Source organism: Mytilus trossulus, chromosome 7, assembly GCF_036588685.1.
Source record: "Mytilus trossulus isolate FHL-02 chromosome 7, PNRI_Mtr1.1.1.hap1, whole genome shotgun sequence".
In the NCBI taxonomy this organism is placed as follows: domain Eukaryota; kingdom Metazoa; phylum Mollusca; class Bivalvia; order Mytilida; family Mytilidae; genus Mytilus; species Mytilus trossulus.
In genome coordinates, this window is record NC_086379.1 from 73,918,036 (window position 1) to 73,944,134 (window position 26,099).

The following is a 26,099-nucleotide window of genomic DNA, read 5'->3' on the forward strand; positions in this document are numbered from 1 at the left end:
AATGATAAACTGAGGCAACAGTTTTTCAATTACACAATTATTTTTTTTTCGGAAATGAAAATGACTTAAAATAAGTTTGAAGTTTATACTAAGTTAATAGTTATCCAAACACGTAAAATCAACTCTAAAATACGAAATCTAACATATGTTCAAACAAGATATGTTCAAAACAGACAGTAGAATAGACTTTAGTAGCACTTGGACAGTAAGATCTTACATTACAACACCACGTTGCATCGCAGTGTTTTACACACGAAATCAGGTAGATAAAGTTAATCTAAAATATTTTTATTGAACAAATTCTGAAACAGTACGTGTCTCGCATAGATTTACATAACAAAATGCGTGAAAAAATCAGGTTTTTTTCGATCCCTTATGTTCCTCATTGTTTGGATTCAGTTGCTTTCCATGGTTGTCAAGGTCGGGCTTAGTCCCGGTTCCAGTATAACCAGCCTGATGTCCTTCAAATTTAGTGCTTGTTGGATTACACTGTGCTGACTTGTTGTCGTTACTAGCTTGTTCTTGACCTCTTCCAGACATGTTTCTACTGTAAAAAATAAATACGATTTCAGGTAAGAGACTAGCAGGCACTGGTATTTCGAATTTTCAAATAAGCATAACACAGAAATTTCAATGTTTTGCTTTATACAATCAACGTTTACATTTATGTAAAGCATCAAGTGAAGTTGCATGCCATCAACAAAAATCAATGCAATCCAATGGACAGTATTTAAATGCATTCATTTCATAGCTTAAATACTGTTTTACTTACTACAAATTAACCCTACAATCCATTTGAAAATATGCAAATTATACATTTGTTTTCTTATTGTGTATTAAAAATTGCGGGTATTATGAAAACATGTATTTATAATTTGTACAAAGGATGCAATAGCACATTATTATAAACGCACATACTACGTTAATCGATCGCTTATATTTCATTAAACATGGTGCATTTTCTGAAAATTTGGTTGTACAATGTATATTACATTCTTTTGTATTCAATTTCGTATTTTAAATGTCCCAGATTTATTATTACAATACACTTGATTTTTGTTTCGTTCGGTGTAAAGAACTATATTTTTTTATATCTGTTTCTGACCTTTGAATTGATACAATAACTAAATATGCCAAATGTCTCAGGTTTAAGGATTCGGACTGATGCTTTAAACGAAATTGTGGTCTATTGTATATATCATGTACATAGAACAAATCTTTTAGATATAACTATGTAAAGATAATCAAATGTGAGTCTGTTACCTATGTTAATCTATGCTATTTTAAATTATTATACACGTTTCATGAATATATATTTGAAGACGAGCATATTGTGTAAATGAATAATACAAATATATCCAATAGTACGTACATACCTGATTCTGTCTTGTGGTTGAAAAAGTAGTGAGATATTTCTGTATGCTTGGTTAGAACGTAAGCGTGTCAAATAGTTCAGTGCGACGCAGATATGTCTGTAGTAAGCTTTATAGTCGGGTCGTACTATCTAGAAGATATGTAAACTACGGTTTTTGATTGGACCGTTTACATTTCCTTGCATCAACTTTGACAACCACTTTGTAAGAGGTATTTTTTTTTTCAATTTCTGAAAAACATATGTATTAATATCTAGGAAATTGCATGTCTATAACGATTAATACTGCTATAACTTACCTGTGGTATATTGGATTCCTCCGTTAAATTATGACACAGTTCTATTTTTTATGATTCGGAACCTTTGTCTGAAAATTTTCAATATCTAAAAATAAAATATTTTCATCAATGTGCAAATATGGAAGAGGTGAACGAAGGGTTGTTGTTAGCTTAAGATGACAATCATGTTTCGTAAATACAATTATTACTGATTTTAGCATCATTGCATGGTATAAAAAAATACTTTACACGGCCATTGAGTGTTACTATTTATAACAGTCCTTTCACCATGTTTCTCAAATCAATTTTGTAATAGGTGTAATGCAGAGAAACTGAAATAAATAAGGGAAATCGTCAGACACTATACTTGAAACATTCAACATATTGCCTACGCAAATTTGACCACTTAAATTACGAAAAATTATTTTTCATATATTTTTGTACCTTAACGGAACAAATTAGAGACCTTAAACCTTTGTCATATCTTATGTATGTATTTGTTTTTGGTTGTTTTTTTTTGTTTGTTTTTTTTACAGTTTGCTATATTCAATATCAGTACCAATTCAAGTTCCGCATAAACGATAATGAGGGAAAGGGGTGCTTCGACGATTTCAAGAAAAGAACCCCAATCATTATGATAAATTTAATAAATCGACTTAGACATATTTGATAAAACAAAAGTCTTATAAGTCATTCTCTAGTGGATCATAAGAAATTCTGAAAAGGCAATACATCTTTGCTTTGGTATTCCGAAATCATTTCATTGCATAAAAAACCTTTGATTATGCTCATGTCTTAAAAATATCTATTTTTAAACGCTATTATTAACTTGTTGTTATTGAATAATACGAGAACAGAGGCGAAAACAAAATCTATTTTTGAATATCAAGGTTTACTGTCAAGGTCATAGTAAATAAATAAGTAATACGCAATTTAAAATATCCTCTAAAAATATTAACTTTTTTATTACTTTTGGTAACTCCTAGCTTTTTTTTTAATTACGTTTAAATGAAGTGAGAAATAAATTATATTTAATGCTCATCAAATCGACCTGAAGTTTTGATTAGTTTAGCCGAGTAATATCTTTAATTTTCATTGCAAAATCTTTCTTAGGGGACTAAGTCGTTAGAATCATTGGTCATGGATAAATATTTTGGTTGAATACTTAAGAAGCTTGAAGAGATTACTTTTTAGTGCTTTTCAAAGGAAATGAGAAAGTTGTAAAACTGATATGAAACAAATAAGAATAATACATTTTTTTTGGGCACAATTTAATACTATTTTAAAAGTATTCACATCTTATTGTTAAAATCCTCACATAAATTGATTTAACATTAATAAAATTGATATTTGCTTTGATTTCCAAGATCTGAGATATTTGACATATATTGGGTAAATTATACCATAGCTGCTCATGGCTACAAATAAAAGATTCTAGTTCTAAAAAGTTGAATCCACTCTGAATTCTATTGTTAAATTCTTACTCAGACTATTTTCCTTAGCTGTAGGTAGTGGAAAGGTTAGTTCATGTTAAACATTTTGTAGTTATTTTTTATTTATCTTGTTGGTGATTATAGTTTCAGTACATTGATTTACAGGACATCACATACAATTGTTTCTCACTAAAATGTATCATATATATCAATGTGTACATAACGTCCAAACATAATATGCTTTAATGCATTCTTACAATTTGTTTTTACATTTTTCATCTACTTGCATATTCTCAAACTGTAGTTTTAGAAGACAGTTTAAATGTTCAAAATACAACAGACGGTAGATAAACTGATGAATGAAGCTGTTTCCTGGATAGCTTGCTATGTTGTATGAAACAAATTGCTGCATAGTTGACCAGCTGTATTGACAATACCATTTATTTATACTAAGCAAATTCTACAAATATATACGGAGAATAACGGTCAAGATACAGTAAACAACAACATATCAATTTTAAGGAATAATCTATGCATTGACAATTGAAGATTTGATGATTTTAAGACACATTTAGATAGGTATAGTTTAGCGAGCAACAATTCTACCAAAAACATGGACATGACCAATTTACTGTACTTTGATCTTTAGAATTTTTTGGCTGTAAGTAGACTTCCAAATAATTTTAGAAATAACAAGAATGTATCTTTTTGTACAAAATGAACACGACTTTTTTATTCCTCCAATACCAGAATAGTTGACAGATTGTTTCTTTACACGTGAAGAACATTATTGATTTGTTAGCTATAATTTCGTTTGAACTAGCTTTCGGTAACTGCAAATACTTATATGACATGCCTGTCTTTTGTCTTTTTGAAAGTTTTTTGGGGCTTAATGCTTATCTAATGGACCAAGACATTTTCAAAATTCAAAATTTGGTGACTATGTTGAACGCATCTATCCCATCAAACCAGAGATAAAGGATACAACAGCTGCAGCTAAGTCTGCCTGACATCTTGACTTTCATCTAGAAATTCACAATGAGGGTCAGTTGAAAACAAACCTTTACGAAAAACGAGATGATTTCAGTAGCACCTATATATATAGCTACATACGGATTATATATCTCCCAATTGACACGATATTCCCGAACTTGTATTGCCTATTATGATTGCTGCTCACGAGGAAGCTATTAAACCAATAGTGCCAAATGGTGAAGTTGAAATCATTCCTTTGTAATTTTACGAACGCCATCACGAGTTGGTTGACCGTTATGAAATAACCGTTTCACAGATGACATCGGATCTGTTTCTAACGTCGTTACTACAATTCCCTTTCCTTTTCATGCATGTGATGACTTACCAAATTAGACTATTTACCCGGTTTGTCATAGCACGACCAACACGACGGGTGCCACATGTGGAACAGGATATGATTACCCTTTCGGAGCACCTGAGATCACCCCAGTGTTAAGAAGGTTCGTTTTGCTCAGTCTTTAGTTTTCTATGTTGTGTCTTGTATCCTATTTGTTCGTTTGTCTTTTTCATTTTTAGCCATGGCGTTGTCAGTTTTTTTCTCGATTTATGAGTTTGACTATTCCTCTGGTATCGTTCGCCCTCTTTTTAACGGTTTTGTGGATCTTAATATAGTGCTATTAAACCAATGCCCTATTTTAGGTGAAATAGATGTTTTAGCATGTGCATTCTACCTCCAAAACTAAGCTTCAGTAAAAGAATAGTTGCAATACCGCAAGTTTGTCTGTGGTAACATTTTCTAAAGATCCTCATTGTCTGTTATAATCAATATTGGTTTCTTATCATTATGACGCACCCATTATCATTCCTTTGGTAGTTTATTTGTTACCTTGATTCGTCTCTATTCATTCGAAAGACTGATGTTGTCTTTTATTATTGACATGTTCTCAGTTTCAATACTTTACAACTGCTTATCGTGATCTTCCACAGTAAATTACCAGCATTGACACGTACTTGGTCTTGACATTTACTAAGAGCAGTTTTTTTCTAACCTGTTTGATTACCAGTATTGCTTCTTGTGTGATCTTTCACGAACAAATACCAGTATTGACGTGTCCATTGTTGGGACAAATACTTATGACCGTTATGATCTTAACGGTAAACAAATAAAAAAATATCAAAATGAGACAAAATACATCGAAATGAAATACTTCATCTGCTTTGCATACACCAGACCTTTAAAATAAATGGGCAAAAGATACCAGATGGACAATCAAACTCATAGATCGGGGAAAAAAACCTGACAACGCCTGCTAAAAAATAGAAGACAAAAAGACCAAAAAATGTACACAAGACACAACATAGTAAACTAAAGACTAAGCAACACGAACCCCATCAAAAATTTGAGTGATCGCATGTGCTCCAGAAGGGTAAGCATATTCTGCTCCACATGTGGCACTTGTCGTGTTGCCCATGTTATTACAAACCGAGTAAATAGTCTTATTCTGTCAGTCACATTTATGAAAATGGAATCGGATTGTAGATACGACATAAGGAACATATCCGATATCATCTGTTAACCCAAATTGGGAAAATGGTGAAAATGGATGAAATGTCAATTTGAGCCTTTAACAGATACACGTTATATTGAACATGTTCGTTTAGTGACATAACTATAATGAATAAACATTTCTAATTAATCAAAATATTAAAAAAAAAATCGAATTTATGACAAATACTGTTCGTGTGCATTGTAATTCATGCGTGAAATTATGCGTAGTCAAATAGTCCCGATCCACCTTAAATACAATAGTTGGTCTACAATCAAACAGGATATGTTTATTATAGACGTTAGTGTAGATTATTATACCTCAGTATATTTTTTCTATATAAAAAATAATGAAATAGTTGTGCTATTTCATTCCTCAAAACAATTTGCCAGTCAATAGTTTCAAAGACTATTGCCCCGGTTAATAGTTTCATAATAATATTTCCCGTACTTTTTCATGCTTATTTTTCATTAGATGATAATGATGTCATTGACTACTCTGCTTGGTTACGTATGCTTTGCAACGTCAAACTCTAATATTGTAAACGGTGGAATCTGTTTGTGTCGATTGTAATATCACTTACATGCAAGAAGCAATTATAAAAGAGAAAGAAAATCTTCACGGGAATGTTTTAAAGATCTAAAATATAGTACCTCATTCATAATATAGGATCGCTCTTCGTATATTAAAAGTGAATTTGCGTTTGGTTTACTTTAGCTAGAATTTATTTTAAGCACGGAAAGTTAAACACAAGTATTTCAAGTCTTGATTAAAATTAATGAAACATTCATAAATATAAAACGAATTATAAAAAAAGTATAGTTCATCATGTGCCTGTCAAGTTATGTGACATTTTTTCGTTTCTTAAAGATGATTACTTTTAGAAAATTAATTATTTTGTATACTAGTATAAAAACACTAAATGGCTGTGTTGTTCAGTATAATAAAACACCAAATGACTGGTTGTGCGGGTAATAGCAAGTGTGTTGTCCCTTCTCATACCAACTATTGCTCTCGGCTTTGCCTCGAGCAATAGTTGGTATCTTAGGGACAACAAACTTGCTATTACCCTCACACCCAGTCAATAGGTGTATACTATAGTAGCACTTAAGCAGTAAGAACTGAAAAATTAACATGGAGTGATAGTATAGTTACATAGTGTGCTAGTGACCTAAAATGATATATACAGGGTCAGTAAATTCGCTCGAACCCCATATGGAATTTACTGACCCTGTATATATCGTATTAGGTCACTTGTACACTATGTAACGAATTTATCTTGCCGACTATCTTTATTTGTTGAATTTAGACTCAAGTTGTCTTATTTGCTATCATAACACATCTTCTTATTTCTGTATTAAAGTGTTCAAGTGTTCAAATTTAAGAACCTTCACATTATGTAAGGTTATATCATGTTCGCGTGGCAATAATGTTTTACACACAAAATCAAACAGATAAGATTGATTTAAAATAGTTTAATGTATCATATTGCTCATACTATTCATGTCACGCACAGGTATATACAAGATTATATCTGCTGTTAACATTCATTGTTATTTCGACCCCTTACAATCCTAATTATTTGGATTCTGCTGGTTTGAGTGCTTCTCCAGTTCGGGCTTGTTTCAGAATAACCAGTCTAATGTCCTTCGTAACAAGGGCTGGTTGGACAACACTGGTCAGACTTGTTGTCCTTACTTGCTCTGCCTTGACCTTTTCCGAACATTTTCATTCTGTAAAAACGGAGACAGATGTATATCACACCTTAAAACCTGAGATCACTCTAATTTTTTGGTGGAGTTCCTGTGTATCTGTCTTGAGTATTCTTGTTGTGTTTTGTGAACAGTTGTTTATCTGTTGCTTTTATTTTCTTTTTTTAAGCCGTGGCTTAAATATAAAAAATAAGATGTGGTATGATTGCAAATGAGACAACTATTCACAAAAGACCAAAATGACACAAACATTAACAACTATAGGTAACCGTACGGCCTTTAACAATGAGCAAAGCCCATACCGCATAGTCAGCTGTTAAAGTTTATTTTTGTTTTATAAGTATGAATTTCACTCAGGTATATTTCGCCTCTCATTTCATTAGAATATTGTGACTTGGATGGACAGTTGTCACTTTGGTACTCATACCATATCTTCTTATAACTTAGTACTCACAACTATATAAATAGCAGAGGATAGAAATGAGTGGCTTTGCCACTTAAATCAAAAGGAGGTTCAAATCTTAGCATCCGTTCTAGCTTCTAACCATCAATATAAATGCAGTTCAACAGACAATGGACATTCAGTTGTTCGATTAAATAAAATCTTCATTGCTTGCATTGCTGCAAACCAAGTTAACATGCTAATTTGTTTTAAAGGTAAGAACAAAAATACCGATCTCCAAAGTAAATTAGAAAGGGGTGTCCTTTAAAGATAACAAAACCAAAGGTTTCACTATACCAACCAATGCAACGACGCAAAAACAACTGTAACATACCTCATCTAGTACAGGCATTTTCAGAAACTATAGAAGTAACAAAGAAATGTTAACCTCTATTGATTTGTTGGGTTTTTAATTAATATTTTGTAAAAAGTTAATATTAATTTAGTTTCAAGTTACAATTAATAATGTCACAATAAACTTAAATAAACCACATGTTGCGCTTGTCGATCGCGTAGAATCCTTAATATATAGTTGGGTAAAATGATTTTAAAATTGTGTTATTTGTAATTATCCTCTTTTTCTTTGTATCATTTCCCAGTGTTATTGCCCTAAATTCTTCCAAAGAAAATAAGTCTTAACACCCGATGCAACTGAGGTTATCCTATTAAATAGATCTTATGTTAGTGATGTTACGTTGTTCAATAGAGGGTATGGTATACTATGTTAACACATGTTAGGGGGTTATTCTATTGAAATAGAGCAACACAGTAGTATAACCATGCTAGTATATGGTATGAGGTTATCTTATTCAAGTAAAATAACACAGCAATGATACACATTTTGCAGATGGTATGGAGTTATACTATTCTAATAGGGTAAAACGGTACAACTATGTTGAAGCCAATATTTTTTTTTTATCCTAAATCCGGAAATTAAAACTGCGGCCTAACCACCATATACCATGAGACTAACACTTTATTTGATTTATTATTGTTGACCTTATAAATTATAGATTATAAAGATGGTATGTTTGATTGAACTTCCAGATATACAGCCGAGACCGCATTCGAATAACAATTGTAGATAAAAAGCATAAGACAATATCGAAAATGATTATTTTTTATATAAAGAAGCATCCCTCTGAAATCACCAAATTATGGAAAGTGTGCAATAAAATTACTTAGATTAGTTCACAATAATTTATTCAAAGTAAAAAAGATATGCACTGTTCCCTAATATAATGATATAACAGAAGTACTAATAACCATCATATCCTATAAGTACGGTATAAAAGCTTAAAATATTAATAACAAAGTGTATTTTCCAATCAAAATTCAAGGTGGCTATAGTGACAAAACTAAATCGGTGACCCCCATTTTTTTCATCGTATATTGTTCCTGAAATCATGAAATACCTTCACACAAAATTATTAGGGGGAAATCACTACTCAGTAGAACTGAACGGGCTGTTCGGTCTTTAAAAGCTTTTTCAAAGTTTAGGACTACTTTATCATAGGAAAGGATTTATGTGGATGAAAATATACCAGAGATAAACTTAGAGACCTTGGAAAATAGTTTTATTCCCAGCATTTTCATCGAAGGAGCATTTAGTGTTTCTAAACTAAATAATAATCTCGAGCTGATCTATTAAAGGATGAAGCGGCGCCGGACAGCTTTCTCTATGGAAATTCTCGTCACAAAATCAGAACACTAATTTCATATCATTGTATGTCAGTAATGACAGTATATCGGAAGTATCTCTCTAAGCAAGTAGAAACTTTCAGCGACAATTAAGTTGTTGTCTCTTTCAGATTATCATGAGTTACCTGCCGAAACAGTCAGGTTGTTGAATAATATACTTATGTCGAACCCCGGAACACACAGTTTTTATTTTTTTTTGTATATGTTTCTTGCTTTTTGCTTTTTATCTGAAGCCGAGACTATATTATAACGTGCAGTAGTCTCAGTCTGAAACTGAGGCGAGATGACTCATCGTTGCACACACCTTCACATAGAAGACCTTCAAGTTGAACCATATGTAAAAGACAAAGAAATAGCTCAAACAACATTTAAAGAGGACACAACATGCCTAATATATACACTCAGTAATGATGAAACTCAAACATACTTACACAAATCTAACAATTACTTAATCTAATGTGACTCAAGTTATCTTTAACCCCCCTTTATAGAGGAACCATATTTTCATATGTAGAACAGGTGCTCTCTTTATAAATACATGTAGTACTGCTTCTTCCTTTATCATTGGGCATCTAACCATAGTTACGTCATGCTCAGCTCTGCCCCAAGTGCTCTCTACTTTACTATCCACACCTATATGTGTCCACACTTGTAAAAAAAAAAATCGGAAAAAATTCATTTCTATTCGGAACTTACCACGATGTTGATGAAGAGGCGCCGCCATTATCCTTGGAACGCATTGTAGGTTTTACCTGAGACTATATGTGTTATAGTAGTCTCAGGTTTTACAAAACATTTTTAATCTGTCCTATTCTGAAGATAAATTCCACATTTATAGGTATGGAACTTTTACAAGAAATACAAGTACAGGAGTAATACGGGGTTTCACTATTATATATAGATACTAGCTAGTGGAGAAGAAGAAAAAAAAATGTATAGAAAATCAGATCTATTTTGAAGTTTTGCCCCCTAAAATTTATTTTTCAGTTTTTAACTGTGACCATGATAAGCTATAGTTTAAAAATCAGTTGGAAAATGGAGCAGTATGACAAGATGTATTATTTTTTACTGAAATTTGAAGAAAATCCTGTAAACCTGTTTTGGAGTTATTCCCCCTGAAATAATATAAATTTGTATTTTTTTTGTTTTTTCCATGAAAAAATAGGAGCTCAGGTAAAAATTAAACATTTAAAGAGGTTCAATAACAAGATACATATATCCTAAAAATTAGTGTATATATTTGGTCCCTGTGTAAACATCACTGCGGATCTAGAAACTTTCATAAGTGGGGCCCACTGACTGCCAGCCCCAGTCACGCTTCAGTGATTCTCTTTATAAGCAACCAAATTTTTTCCCAAAAAGGGTCCCCCTCCCCCCCAATCGCCTCTGAACATATAAATGTTTAGCCAAACAGAAGTTCCACTGGAAACTTTGTTTTAAACTGTCATAATATCTATACCTGTAGGAATAAATATTCTATCCCTGGCATTTATTCCAATCCGTGAAAAATGTGTTCCGATAATCGGAACACATTTTTCATGTGTTTTGCTGTAATTTTGAAAACATATTTTGAATATATCCATTTAAAGAGAATATATGGCATACCAATGAGACAACTCTACACATTAAGTGACACAGAAATTAACAACTATAGGTCACTAACACTGTACGGCCTTCAACAATAAGCAAAGTCTTTAAAATTGTTTTGTCTGTTTTTGATTACCATATTTGTATCTTCTCCCTCTTTTTACATCCTGCAATGAATATCATGATTCTTAATGCTTAATTTCTTTCCTTCCATATTTAAATAAGGAGACAACTATCCACGAGAGTTCAGATGAAGGGGATGTTAAACCATATACTGTACATGTTGCCTTCAGTTTTGAGAAAAACTTATACATACATGCAATGTGAAAGAGAAAACTTGTGATCTGAACTGTAATATACAGTTTGACAACCATTTAAAAAATCTGGTTTTATGTTATTATATAAAACATACTAACATGTTAAATGACAGGGACTTGTAAAACAATAAAGGGGCACTAGCTACATGTATCAAATTCATGTTCAACGCTTCTAATCAAATTCTCATATTTGATTTATAACAATGTAAAACATTTATCCAAACTATTATAAGGCTAAAGAAAACAATAAACAAGGCACAGGCATGAAAATACGTAGCTTTATTTCGTGTACGTGTAATTAAGTCTAGACACCTTCTAATTATTTATCTATTTGACATCTATAGCCATCCGATGACCATATAAGCGATGTAAACATAAATATATATATATAATGATAAATAAATTAGTAAACAGGTGCTGTTGAATTATTCTAGGTCTATTTAATTGCATATTACAGATAAAAATTGAATGTTTATTATCGATTTTACCTGTATTAGAATTTTTATTTGTGGATTGAATCAGTCAATCAAATGATTTACTTTTGTTTCACTTTTAATGTTGACATTCTCTTCCTTTAAATAACTTTACACATACAATTAATGTGTTATCCATCTCAAGCTAAGGGGTTAAATTAAAGTTCATATGAATACAATGAGATAGAATTATTCACTTGCAAGTGAATAATTCATAATCAATTTTTTTGTTGTTGCTTATTTTGACAAAATTGAACCTATAATATTGGGTACTAAAAAGGAATTATTATTTCACTATTTGTATTTCATTACTGATTAAGTCAAGAAAAATAATATATTAGGTGTTTCATATATCTTGTGTAGCTAGTGTCCCTTTAAATGAGTGATATGAGTAAATATATAAGTTACAGTAATCCTGTACATTGAACAATATATAGTTCTGTCACCATTCATACATTTGACTGATGAAAAACTTCAGTGAATGATCCCAAAATAAATAATAGGTTTGTTTGCCCAAACGCTACCTACCCAGAAAAAAGCTGCCTACTCAAATTCTTTTATTGTCCTAATTTGAAGAAGTTTTTTTTTAATCAAATAGGCATGAAGACTAATAGACATCTGATACTACAATTTCTTTTAAAAAAGAAAAAAAAAGAAAATGCCTACCTACCTACCCACTGTCTCAACCTTGGGTAGGGTTTGGGCAAATCAAAATATTTTTAAGTGTGGCCTGATATTAGTTCATAACTATGGGTCACTAGATATATAAGAAGATTTTATATGACATGTATGAATGCCAATGAAACAATTCTCCATCCAAGTCACTATTTGTAAATCATTATAGGTCAAAGTACAGTCTTCAACATGGAGCCTTGGCTTTTACCAAACAGCAAGCTATAAAGGGCCCCAAAAATGACAAGTGTGAAACCATTCAAATAGAAAAACCAACAGTCTAATCTATATAAAAACGAAAAGACTTATAAACCTAATCAACAAATGGCAACCACTAAACATCATGTTCCTGACTAATAGGACAGGTGCAAACAAATGCAGCTGGATTGAACGTCAGAATGTTTTGATAGGTACCAACCTTCACTCTTATCTGAAACAACAGTGTAACATTACAACATAAACACACTGTACATATGTATTGTCTTCAACAATGAACAAAACCCATGCATAGTAAAAAAAAAAAACTCAAAAAGGCCCTGAAATAACAAATATAAAACAATTCTAGGGGAAAACTAAGTTACTTGATTTATGTACAAAACAAAGTAAATGAAAGAATAGATATACATGTATAAAAAAGCATTTAAATATTTAACCAGGGTTGTTCTTATGTCCAATATATATTGAATATGATAAAACAAAGATTTTTTACAATACAAACAATCATGTATTTTAGATTTGATGTTGTTTATATCCTACATTTGATGTGATTTCCAAAATTTGATCTTTTCTAGTTTAATTATTGAGAGTTTATTTCCCCCAAACCCAGATACAAAAAGGCTGTTTATCTTAAACTTACATGAAAATCAGTAAAGTCACTTTAAAATCTGCTTTATGATAGAGTGTCAAGTGCGATAAAAGATGTACATGAGTGAACATGGTGAAAATAAATATGAAATTATATTTTTTTTATATATACACTGTGTATTGGTGGATACCCCCCATTTTAAAATGACCTCCCATGAACACCAAGTATGTTTAAATTGATCATCCCTTAGGCCTAAAAAACATCCCTAATAGAAAAAAAGCATACCTTTACTTGTTTCAAGCTTGACCTCAAAGGAAGATATTGTTTTGTAAAAATTTATTCATTCAAGTTTTATGAAAACATTGTGTACATACATTAGTTCCACTACATCTTTTAGGAGTTATCTAAAAATTATAATTTGTATATAGAAATCTTTAATCATACATTTCAGGTCAACCTTCTCATTTATATTGGCAGAATATACAATTACTATTAACTGACGAAAAATTAAGAAACTGTTGAAAATGCATGGAGAAATTTGTTGGGCAAGGCACAGACATTAAGCTTAAGCTTAACATCAGAAAACCTCTGGATTCTTGGAACTGTTTATCACATGCAAATTATCAACATGGGCATGATCAAATCAGAAATGTTTGAAAAAAGTATATATTGTGAAAGACTTTAATTACACCTTTCAGAAAATATCTTACTACATTTGTACTAAAAATGATAGCAAGTATTGAAATGTTCCTGACTCCCAATTATTATCATACCTCGTATCTTGAAAAGATGGGGTATTTATTGATGCACATGATTGTCAGTATATTGCTTGTCCACCATTCAAAATTTTAGTTTTATGATGTTGATTAAATTATCACTTGACCAAATTTGATGAAATCTAAACACATCATTCTAGGACCTTAATAACCTACATGTACAGGTTGATTTTGATATTAATGGTTTTAACATATACTGTTCAAGAGTTTTGTCCCTTGTTTACTACTAGAGGTGGGTTTTGGCATGTTTTTCCTGATGATAATAATTAATGATCACCAAATCTTATTAAAATTTGAACATATTGTCTTGTATAATATTATACTGGTCAAGTTTGATTATGATAACTTTGATGTTTATTGTTATCAAGAGTTATGACTAAATGATAATGCCCCTTATGGCTTATATAATTATCCACCTTGGACAATGTTGGAAGTTTTTTAAAAATCTCTTGCCAACTATTTTTAACTTAAAGAACACAGTGCAAGTTGGTTCATTAATGACAGATCAAGTTTAATTTTGAGTTTTTACCCTTATTTACCTGAAATTTGGATTTATTTTATGTTTCTAGTTGATATTATGCACCATTTGAAAAAATCTATTTCAATTTCATTATAATTTAACACAAGTGAGGAAACTTAAAATACATGTCACCCTCAATTGTAATTTTGGTTTGTGGCAACTACAGTAAGAGTGTTTTTGCAACCAGGGGTACCTGTGATCACTTGATTACCTACATTGTAGACTTACAATTTCAAGTTTCTAGTTAGAACTTTTATGAAATGGATAGAAAGTTTATAGTTTTTTAACACAGTTATATTCATGTACATTTACATTACCTACATTACCTATGAAATGTCAACAAAAAAGAAAACCAACAATATAGCAAAAGTCCTTAATTTAGGTTCATGCATTCCACTTTTATGATATTTGTGTTATATATATATTTATAAAAATTCATACAATTAATCGAACATCTATAAATCCTAGTATCAATTATATATAGAGTATATAAAATGTTATTCTGCAACTAATACACCTGTATTCCAACTTTATTCTAGGCTGAAAGAATTTTCAGTTTCACTTGACAGGAGTGCATGATGATTTCAGCTATGATCACCACACAGTACTGGGAAGAAGTTCAAGACACATCATGTGGTATATGCCTATATTTTGTCTGTCACAGATGAAATAGTGAAGAAAAGACAAGCCTCACTAGTAAATATGATATTGATCCACAAGGATTTCATTTTATTGTCCATTTACCAGCATGTGATTAGATATAGTCTAAACGGTACTTTGCATACCATGCCTTTATGTTTTCCACTACTATTGGGAGCTGTTGGGGGTGTATGATTAATGGAAGAAACCCCTGATCAAACAAAACTAAAATGAAACTTATTTATCTTATTTTTTTTGTGTTTATATATAGATAAATAACTGCATATCTCAAATTTTTAAAGAAAATTGTAATATTTAATCGTTTTCTGAAAGTTGTATGTTTATTGATGGTAACAACTTAACATTATTTATGTAAACCAACTTATTTTTCAGCCGACTTAGCAGCAATTTATTCTTGTGATTTTCAACAAAAATACTATTTATAAAATTAAGAAAGGAAATGGGGAATGTGTCAAAGAGACAACAACCAGACCAAATAAAAAACAACAGCAGAAGGTCACTAACAGGTCTTCAATGTAGCGAGAAATTCCCGCACCCGGAGGCGTCCTTCAGCTGGCCCCTAAACAAATATATACTAGTTCAGTGATAATGAACGCCATACTAATTTCCAAATTGTACACAAGAAACTAATATAAAAATAATACAAGACTAACAAAGGCCAGAGGCTCCTGACTTGGGACAGACGCAAAAATGCGGCGGGGTTAAACATGTTTGTGAGATCTCAGCCCTCCCCCTATACCTCTAACCAATGTAGAAAAATAAACGCATAACAATATGCACATTAAATTTCAGTTCAAGAGAAGTCCGGATAATTAACGATAGGAAATGAAAAATCATCCCTTTTATCATAAATTTTAGTATTCAGCTTTCCGTTAGTGATATAGATATCAAGATCGAGGAAAGGGCAGTGGTCATTATTAGTATTAGCTTTATTTAAAGTAAGTTCAGCAGGATAAATTTCATTAATATACATACTGAAGTCGTCATTATTGAGAGCCAAAATATCATCCAAATATCCTAAAGTATTATTAAATTTGTTTATCAGATGTTGTTTTGATGGGTCTTTGCTTATTTTTGTCATAAATTGTAACTCATAACAATACAAAAAGAGGTCCGCAATAAGTGGTGCACAGTTAGTCCCCATTGGAATTCCGATAATCTGACGATATACGGAATCCCCAAAGCAAACAAAAATGTTATCTAGTAAAAATTCAAGGGCATATATAGTATCAAAGCATGTCCAATTAACATAGTTTTTTTGTTTATTGCTACTAAAAAATGACCTAAAAGAGTTTGAACATATATATTCACATTCTGATTTTTTGAATGCCCATTTAATTAGGTGTGTGAATTTTTTCTTAATGAGAATGTGAGGCAATGTGGTATACAGGGTAGAAAAATCAAAACTTTGAACAGATTCAAAATCACCAATATGAGCATGCAATTTATCAAGTACTTCTTATATCTGTTAGAAAAGACCCCAATTTTAGTTATACCTGACAATTTTCATTTCAATTAAATGCCTTGGGTTGAGCAATATCAAATTACCTAGTAAGACTGGCTTTTTCTCCCCTGCTTCACCTCTAACAAACAAATGTGCCTATTCTTTCTTTTAACTCACAAAAGTTTCAAAAGTAAAAATTCTACAAAAATAATTCAGCTAGTGTACAGTTTTGTAGATTTAGGATATTCTTTAAATTATATATTTATTACACACTTTTTAATTACAGTGAGATAATTTCTATGATGAAAAGTGAGCTGGAAGTAAGGTGCAAACCATGAAAGTACCTGACAAGTGGTTGAAGATCTGGTGTAAGTGAACAATTGTGAATTGTTGAAGAAGCACATTAAAAGAAGTCAGTGAAGTGTTTGAAGATCTTGTTTTCATGTTAATTTCAAGTAAATCCCTTTACACATTCGTTTGCCTTAATTGATATATCCCCATTGATTAACATATATAACCAGTCCAAAAAACTAGTCACCTGAAATTGGATTGCCATCAGATCTTTTAACTTGTTGAAATAGTGTACATGGCTTTGTGCATTGAACATTAAGTCTAATTAAAACTTTCAACAGATTGTCAACTATATTAAGCAAACAAGTGACAAATAACATCAAAATATTTTAACACCCTCAGCACTTTTAGAATACATTTATGAACAATATCAGAATTATTGAAATTTATGTTATTTGTCCAATGATTTAACAAAAAATATAAGGAGGGTCAGTAGTTTGATTGATTTGAAATAAGCTATCAAATATCAGAATGACAACTGAAGAAAATGTAGAGAATGAACAGACTATAAGAAAATGTAGAGAATGCACAGACAATATAAGCAAATATGTTGATTCACAGAAACAATTGTTGTATATCATGTAAATCATGTATATAGGATTAATAGGTCAAATATTAAGACTTCTAATTCTGGATACTATTTTTTCCCCAGAATTCAGAGATGTATTGAATATATTTTAAATGACACTGTTAAATCAATGACACAAAATAATTTAATAGATGTTGTAATTTTTTTTTCAGTAACTGACTTCATTGGAAGATGCAATTGAACAGTTTAATAAACAAGCCCAATCAAATCTAGATCATTGTTCCAGCAAAAAGATTTATCATTAGAATTCCAGGAATTCACAGGAACAGATGTATTTTATGGTTTGATCCTTAACTCTATCATCATTGTTATGGGGTTAATATTATACCAGGCTATTGAGTCTGAGGATGGAAAAGTACTTTTCCTTAGTTTACTGTTAAAATGGATGACCTAAATTATGAAAAGAAGCTTTTTTTCTGGAATGTGATAGTAATTATTTTATTGAAGTTGTATACTGGGTTTACCCTGCATCCATTTTCTCCTTGCCACGCCTTTGGCTAGTGCTTTAAGCTGTTTTCATGAAACTTTAATGAATCATTTATTTGTATTGAAATGAGCTACCTTTTGTTTTATAAAAGAAATTTTAGATTTTCTTTTCCTAGCTATGGGGATTTTTTTTTTTTTAAAAGGGGGATTTTCCTGTTTTTGGACAATAACTCATGAGTGCTTTGAGCAGTTTTCATGGAACTTTGAGGACTGCCTTATTTCTATGGAAGTGAGCTCCTTTTAGCTGCTTTTTTTAAATTTCTGATATGACATATAGACGTTATGGAATGTTATAAATGAGAGGCATATCATATGCTCATTGCACTGCTGTATATTTAATTAGTTCATTGTAAATTCTATTTCTCAAATAAGTTTTGTGTGTAACATCTTTTTGTCGAGCCTTCGACTTTAGTCGAAAAAGCGAGACTAAGCGATCCTACATTCCGTCGGCATCTGCATCCACAAATATTTACTCTGCGGTTAAAGTTTTTGAAATTTTAATAACTTTCTTAAACTAAACTGGATTTCTACCAAGCTTGGACAGAAGCTTGTTTATGATCATAAGATAGTATCCAGAAGTAAATGTTGTAAAAAAAAAATCATTTTTTTCCATATTTTACTTATAAATGGACTTAGATTTTCTTCCAGTTAACATTACATACAGTCTGCAGTTAAAGTTTTTAAAACAATTATTAGATTCAAAAACTTCCCTGGATTTTTACCAAACTTGGACAGAAGCTTCTTACAATCAAAAGATAGTATCAAGAGGAATATTTTTATTGATTTTTGTCCTCACTTTTGTTGAATCTGCAATATACAGCAAAAGTAGGCGAGACACCAGATTCCGTGAAACCCTTACAAATTTTTTCTATTTTGTTTTTTTTTTGTTTTTTTTCTTTTTTAAAGTTCCTCATGCTCATTTTTCTCTTACCTGTTTTATTGTGAACTTTTAAGTTTTTAACCAATTGTAACCTTTTGACTTTTGTTTTTAAACATCAATTATGGCATCAACTATTTATTGTATATTCTAACTATTTGTTGTGATGTTTTTTTGTTGTTGTAAACTTTGATATGTGAGAAACAAAAAAATGTCCCATGTTTCATTGTGAATGTCACATGTTTTGTATCTTGAGTAGCAATCTGGTATTCTTAAAAGGAACATTTATTTAATCTGAACTTCCAACCTCATTTAGAAACCAACTTATACTTTATTTTCTGAAAATATTTAACAATATCTAAATTAATCCTGCAAGTTCCAAGATAGGCTTTAGGATTTTGTGAATGGAAAAGAAAACATTTTCTGGTATTGTAAGGACTTTTATGGGTACAATTTGTTTCCACATTTATGAAATTTATATCAAAGGTTTATACATGTATCAGCAATGTCTCATCCAAATATATCTGTTTTCAGTGATTGTGATGAATTTTATATTATATATCTGTTATCTGTTTTCTTTAAAATATGTATAACTATCTAGTTTTCTTGTATGAAGCAAAATGTTATGTTATGTTAAAAAAAGACTTGACATAATTTTTTTATTTTTTAATGTCAATAAAGTTTATAACAGTTTCTTATTATTACTAATACACTGAGGCACACATTGTGTGCGACAAGAGCAACTCAATATACTATATACAAAATGATAAATTGGTCAATAAATATGACAAGAGAAGAAAAAATGCAACCCTTTTATCACTAGGGGTAAAAAGAGTTTTTATAAGTATTTGTGAAATATGATCAGGGTAGTACTAGCATTGGACAAAATTTTCCAGATACATATTCGATGGGTAAAAACTCAATCAATACTTATAAGTGTCAATTTTTATGCTTCAGTCAAAAATGAGAAATATATTTATTGTTGCTTTAAGGGTATAAAATGTGTTAGAATTATGTTTTCTATTGAAGATTTGGAAGTGATATTAAATGAGTATTTCTTATGGTATATATGCTTTGTAGAAATTAAATTTTTAGTTGCCTTTTTAATAAAACAATCATTTATTATTATGAAATGTTTGTGTTTGTTGCAAATCTCAAATGGTTTTAACAGCAAAAGCAGAACAGTAGACAAAAAAACCAAATTGACCACAGCAAGTCTTTTAGAAATTAAAGTAATAAGTAAAAAGCTGCATTGGTCATGATGTACATAATGTTGTTGATTAAAAAATCTTGTATTTCCTGGATGTCATAAACAGTTTGTGTACAAGTAAAATACAATTTCCAGTTGCATTTACAATCATAAAATGGAATGGCTATTGAAATGGTGTTTAAATGATAAATCAAAGTCTTTGATTCTTGGGATTATGAAAAATGCTGGATCTAACTGCACATCTAGAATTTGGACCCCACTTTAAATTGGTCCATATTAAAGTCCAAAGAATCCAAATTGTTTGATTTCCAACAAATAATTAATATGTGGGGTCCCTTAAGATTCTGAATCTAAAGTGAATTTAGGCATTGATTTTTTGGACCCAATTTTCAAATTAACTGCTCCATCATGTCTAAAGGGTCCAAAATTGAATGCTTGGGATTGTTGGATATATTGAATTAAAACTTGTGTTTTAAATTTGTGATATTGGGTCAAGTTTTCAAAAAAAAATTTGGATATTGGGTCCATTTGATATGTTGAAATTTTTTGTGTAATTAGACTTTATAAACTTTATAAGATATCTTATATAGTTTATAAGATATCTCGTATAATTGATTAGTTATCTAATATAGTTTATAAGATATATTATATAGTTCATAAGATATCTTACCGGGTATAAATTTTATAAGATATATATATATATAAGTGCCTATAAATAGCAGCACATGACATACAAATCTATGGGAGTGTGGATTAATCAGTACAGAGATTAATTCAATTACACAAATAAAATTATAGATTGCCTAACAATGTAATTTTAACACACTATTTAATAGTATGTAAATATAAGAATGTTTAAAATATTTACAAAATGATGAAAATAAACGCAATATTTTGCTAGACCAACTAGCTTTATCAAGCGTGCATCTATCCAGGTGAAATCGGATGTAGATGATAAGAAACTTTTGCAGCTCAATGTATATGTTGAACATAGCTGCCTTGAAAATAGGAAAATTTTGCAGCTCAATGTCTATGTTGAATTTGGATTGAGCAGCCTTAAAAATAAAAAAAATTGCAGCTCCATTTATATGTTGCTCTTGGATTTAGCTGCCTTAAAAATACATAATTGGTAGTAAGCAACGTCCATTGACCCATATTACGGGATAAAAAGGACGATGCTTTGTTTTTAAATTATTCTTTATCTTTCCTGTATCTTTTTTCGTCTTTTTCGTTAAGACCATCGGGTTCTAAAGTGTGGAGTTGGTGGATCCAAAAGTTTTCTCTTCTCCTTCTCGCCGTGGTGTCCCACTCGGTGTTGACTTCTATAATTTGGAAAGTGACCTTTTCAAAAGGATGTTTCGTTGAACGAAGATGTCTTGTGAAAGGACAGTTTTTGTTGGTTTTGTACGATGAACGATGGTTATTAAGCCGAATATTAAATTTGTCCATTGTTTCTCCCACATACTGAATGCCACAAGTGTCGCATGTTAATATATAAATGGAGTTCTCCGTTTTACAGTTGGAATTTGAGTAGATGGTATATTTTTGTTTAGTAACGGAGCTGATGAAAGAACTGCTTGTATTGGCAGCTTTACAACACAAACAATTCCTTATATATATATATATATATATATAAAAGAAGATGTGGTATGATTGCCAATGAGACAACTGTCCACAAGAGACCAAAATGACTCGGACATTAACAACTAGAGGTCACTACGGCCTTCAACAATAAGCAAAGCCCATACCGCATAGTCGGCTATAAAAAGCCCCATATGACAATGTAAAACAATTCAAACAAGAAAACTAACGGCCTTATTTGTATAAAAAATTAACGAAAAAACAAATATGTAACACAAAAACAATCGACAACCACTGAGTTACAGGCTCCTGACTTGGGACAGGCACTTAAATAATTTGGCAGGGTTAAACATGTTACCAGGATTCCAACCATATTTTTTTTATAAGATATCATCTAAAATTTATGAGATATCTTCTATAGTTTACAATGTATATTATAGTTTATTAAATATCTCAAATAAAAATTTTTAAAAGATATCGCATATATTATATAAGTTATCTTATAAACAATCTGAGATATCTCATATTATACTTTAGAAGATATCTTATAAAGTATATTAGATATCTTGTAAACTATATAATATATATTATATGAAATATATTTTATGTATTATATGAGATATTTTAGAAGATATCTTTTAAAATAGTCAAACAGTTTTCAATATATATTGGTCAGTCTTAAGGTCCAACAGGTCCTAAATTAAATTATGTATGATGAATACAAGATGTTTTGTTATATGGTGAATCCAGAGACCTGTATTTTCTGCTGAATCTAATATATATTTATAGATAAATAGAATAACAAGATGTGTTATAATTGCCAGCAAGACAACTCTGATCAAGAGACAAAAATGACAGTCATTTAAAACAACTATAGGTCAATTTGCAGCTTTCAGCAATGTAAAAAAATAACATACTGAATAGTTGTCTATAAAAGGACATCAAATTACAAATGTAAAACAATTCAAACAAGAAAACTTATAGCCAATATATGTTAAAAATAATTAAAGAAAAACAAATATGTAAAAACAGCCACATACAAAATGTGATGGAGATAAATTAGTTGGATGGTGCAAAACCCTCTCCTTACATGGGACAGTGGTACAACAGCACTAAACAATGAATGATAAAATGTGCAACAAACAACAACCATTCAAAGGCTTCTTCCTGGCTTGGAACAGGCACATACTATATTGTGGCGGGGGTTTGAATGCTCCAACATTTCCCCTAACAAACTTTATAAAAATCAGTTGAGAATGTCAACTCATCAGATGGGTCAAAATAAAAATATAGATTATTAACAAAAACAATGTTTCTAAATTCTTGGAACACACTCATTCTGTGTTAGAAACCTATGCTGTGTAGAATATTTCAATCCCAATTCAAATTAAGAGCTGTATCAAGATTAAAGTAATGTGTATATTTTCCCCAACTGTTCAGTGTTCGATAAGGAACATTAATTATTCCATGGTTCAAAGGAGCAAAGTTGTTTGCAAAATATATGAAATAACAAGTTTACTGTTTACTGTTTCTTAACAATTACGTTGTCTTTTCGTGTATCTATTTACCAGCATTACCACCAGTCTAGTATACGCTAGATTAAGTGATTGTTGATTGCTTTAGTCCAGTGGCAAAACATTCATGCATATGAGACATAGTTTGTTGTTTGATTTAGTCCAGTGGCAAATATTTCATATATATTTGAGAAGAGAAAACTGCGTACCATAGGTAGGTCTTATAAATGCTTGATTCCGTCTATCTAAAAGACTGGACAGAAAACTTATTTTTTTGGCATTCTATAAGATGGAATTATCTTGTCCTTTATTGCAACTTCGTAATAACTCAGGTGTATGAAGGTTATATAGGGTCTATACCAATCGAACAACTTTGTCGCATGGAGTCTTTTTTAAAGACTATTATTATCGAATTTATCTGATTCACTGTATGAAAACTATATCCATCGAATAGCTCTGTTTCACTGGTGAACGAATTAAGAAATAATTCATGGGGGCTTGAATATATCGTTATTTTACCACGGGTTGGCCCTTTATGACAAATATTTTACCCTGAGCGATAGCGAGGGGTAAAATATCGGCATAAAGGGACAACCCGTGGTAAAATCTAGATATATTCAAGCCCCCATGAATTATTTCGATTCTAATAGGACAAATACGGCAATTTTTTTGGATCGAAGCGCTCTAGGTGGAGGCCATTATTTGCCGTTCCCATAAATTAACGCACTTTTAGATTGGCGTAAAAGAACGGAGCAAACAGAATAAGTGACATGCTAAAACTATTCACAAAACATATTTAGATAGATTAGGATGAATTCTAATGATAACTCACTTATATGTGATCATATATCGTCTATGTATATAAAAAATGGGCCTATACCACATTTTAGCATCGTTTGTTTACGTTTACTTGTTGTGATGATTTTTGGTATCAAAAGCGTGTATTTTCCCGTAAAATGCTTAAATGATCTCAAATCATAACGTCATCATTCTATGACGTCGGGTACTTCATTCATAAAAAAAACATATGACGTGGGAGTACGATCGGAACAGCGAATGCAATATATTCATATTTTACCACGGGTGTGTACTCAAAGCGTTTGAAGGACGTCATGTTAGAATGTTGTATAGGGCCTATGACCCGGCATCGAAAAACTGTGTTTGATTGGTATAATATGAACGTTATAGAGCTTATAACCATCGAATAACTCATTATCTTTGGTGTATGAATATTATACAGGGTTTATACTTCTCAAATAACTCATTTACCCATCGAATAATTTTGTCTCGTTGGTGTATGAATGTTGTATATAGGCTTAACCTAATGAATATCACATGGTCTCATAGATGTATGAACACTATACAGGGTCCATACTTCTCAAATAAGTGCCTTATTGGTGTATGAACGACGGTTATATTGGGTCTATAGCCATCGAATAACAACCCTGTTTCATTGGTTTATGAACGTTATGTAGAGCCTAAACTTATCGACTATAGGTCACCGTACGGCCTTCAACAATAAGCAAAGCCAATACCGCATGGTCAGCTGCTCTTTGTTGAAGGCAATACGGTGACATCTGGTTGTTAATTTCTGTGTCATTTTGAACTCTTGTTGACAGTTGTGTCATTGGATATCATACCCGGCACATCTTCTTTTTTTATATACACCAATGAGACATAGTTATTCGATATATAAAAACCCTATACAACGTTCATACACCCATGAGACGGTTCTATGGGTATGCATCTAGCATATACTTATCGAATAATAAAAGTAATGACAGTATGCATTTCAATTTAAGTTGTCTTTCAGTGTGTCTTTTTACCTACATTGGCACGGTGTAGTAACCGCTAGATTGATTGATTGCTGTTTGATTTACGTCCAGTAACAAATATTTCATGCATGTTCATATTAACGATCACTACTATAGTAAGGGTAACCGCTAGACTCTGTCCGTCCAACAGGCTATTTACGTTCAATGGCAAGTATTAATTGCATTCATGTTCAAATTAACAGCGAATACAATAGTAAGGCCTCTACTTGACGAAATGTTTTTGGGATTTGGTCTGAAGCTTGGTATTAGTATTGTGGCCAGTTAATAAGTGCAGCCGCCGTGCAGCCGCTTAACTGTCCGCCTGCATACCTTTATATGTGTAAGTAATGTATCCGTATCACCATGTTACAAATATATTATATGAACTATGGTGTCCGCCTGTTTCAATTATTTGTTATATACGAAATTGTGTACGTCCGCCTGTTTCAGTGATATATATGTTATAAGAAACAAATATGTCCGCCTGTATCCCTCGTTGTTTCTTTGTATATATTTTTTTATAAAAGGAAATAGCCATTTGTCCTCCTGTATCCCTCTATTTCAATGATTTTGTTTAAACGGGGTTTTATAAAATTAACCATGTGACACCCCATGTCTGCTTCAATAATTTAAAAAAAAGTAATTGAAGTTACTTGTACAAAATGTATGAATGGTAAGAAATCTACTTATCGGTCCTTGCCAGTACTTTCATACCATATATAAGATTGTATCTAAGAACCACAGACAATACTCACAGACTATTTATATCCATGAATCCCATGCAAACAAAACTTACTGACTATATGAAAGAACCACAGACAATAATTGCAGACTGTACGTAAGTACCACAGACAAAATTTACAGACAGCAAAGACTACACAATACTTGAACTGTATCTATTAAGAACCACTGACAAAACTTACAGACTGTACGTAAGAAATACAGACAAGACTAACAGACAGT

The 26,099-nt window shown here is 31.3% G+C and overlaps 2 long non-coding RNA genes across 2 annotated transcripts; one reads left to right on the forward strand and one right to left on the reverse strand.

The window, feature by feature from the left end:
* Positions 1-272: 272 nt before the first annotated feature.
* On the reverse strand, positions 273-1,655 carry LOC134725780 (uncharacterized). Its single transcript, XR_010108591.1, has 2 exons — positions 1,377-1,655; positions 273-547 (listed from the first exon to the last, which is right to left on the reverse strand). It is a non-coding gene; the product is annotated as an uncharacterized LOC134725780 (long non-coding RNA).
* An 8,445-nt stretch (positions 1,656-10,100) lies between these two features.
* Positions 10,101-15,720, forward strand: LOC134725781 (uncharacterized). The gene is made up of 3 exons (XR_010108592.1): positions 10,101-10,201; positions 13,766-13,965; positions 15,150-15,720. It is a non-coding gene; the product is annotated as an uncharacterized LOC134725781 (long non-coding RNA).
* Positions 15,721-26,099: the final 10,379 nt, after the last annotated feature.